General features: G+C 45.6%; 1 non-coding gene across 1 annotated transcript; it reads left to right on the plus strand.

Moving 5' to 3' along the window:
* Positions 1-204: 204 nt before the first annotated feature.
* On the plus strand, positions 205-276 carry TRNAN-GUU (transfer RNA asparagine (anticodon GUU)). Its single transcript has one exon. It is a non-coding gene; the product is annotated as a tRNA-Asn (tRNA).
* The last annotated feature ends 309 nt before the right edge of the window (positions 277-585 follow it).

A 585-nucleotide genomic window follows, 5' to 3' on the forward strand; every position in this document is an offset into this window, starting at 1 on the left:
TCATGTTATTCTGAAAAAATGATTAGCGCGCCGGCAGGTTCTGAGGTTATCGTTACGAAGTAAAGGAGGTTCTTCTTTTAATTTCAGAAGAAGGAGCCGGTTGGGATGCCAAACCAGCCTCGGTATCGCTGCAGGGAATAGGCATAGTTCCGGTGACTGTTTCTGAGGGGAGGCCACGGCTGATGTCAACCTTGTAGTCGGCATTCCTCAGTAGCTCAGTGGTAGAGCGGTCGGCTGTTAATTGACTGGTCGTAGGTTCGAATCCTACTTGGGGAGATTTTATGTTTTCTGAATGAAAGTTACGTTCTGTAAAGAAATGAAAGCGCTCGTGTATTCTTGCTTTTATCTAACGCTCCCTTCTGCTCCCTTATGCTCCCGCTCACTCGCGCCTTCTTTTTTTGAAAAAGACATAACCTGTCTTTGTTTCTATTGCATTCTATCTCATCGTATCACATTCTGTTCTGCGAGATTTGAGAATCACCGTCCTGGCGTAGATCCGGTCCCTTCAGGGGCGACTTTAGGAGCAATTAATCATTCTCAGATGATGTACTAGCAGTGCATCTTTGATGCAGTCATCAATTCTCC

This window comes from Wolffia australiana, chromosome 1, assembly GCF_029677425.1.
Source record: "Wolffia australiana isolate 7733 chromosome 1, ASM2967742v1".
In the NCBI taxonomy this organism is placed as follows: domain Eukaryota; kingdom Viridiplantae; phylum Streptophyta; class Magnoliopsida; order Alismatales; family Araceae; genus Wolffia; species Wolffia australiana.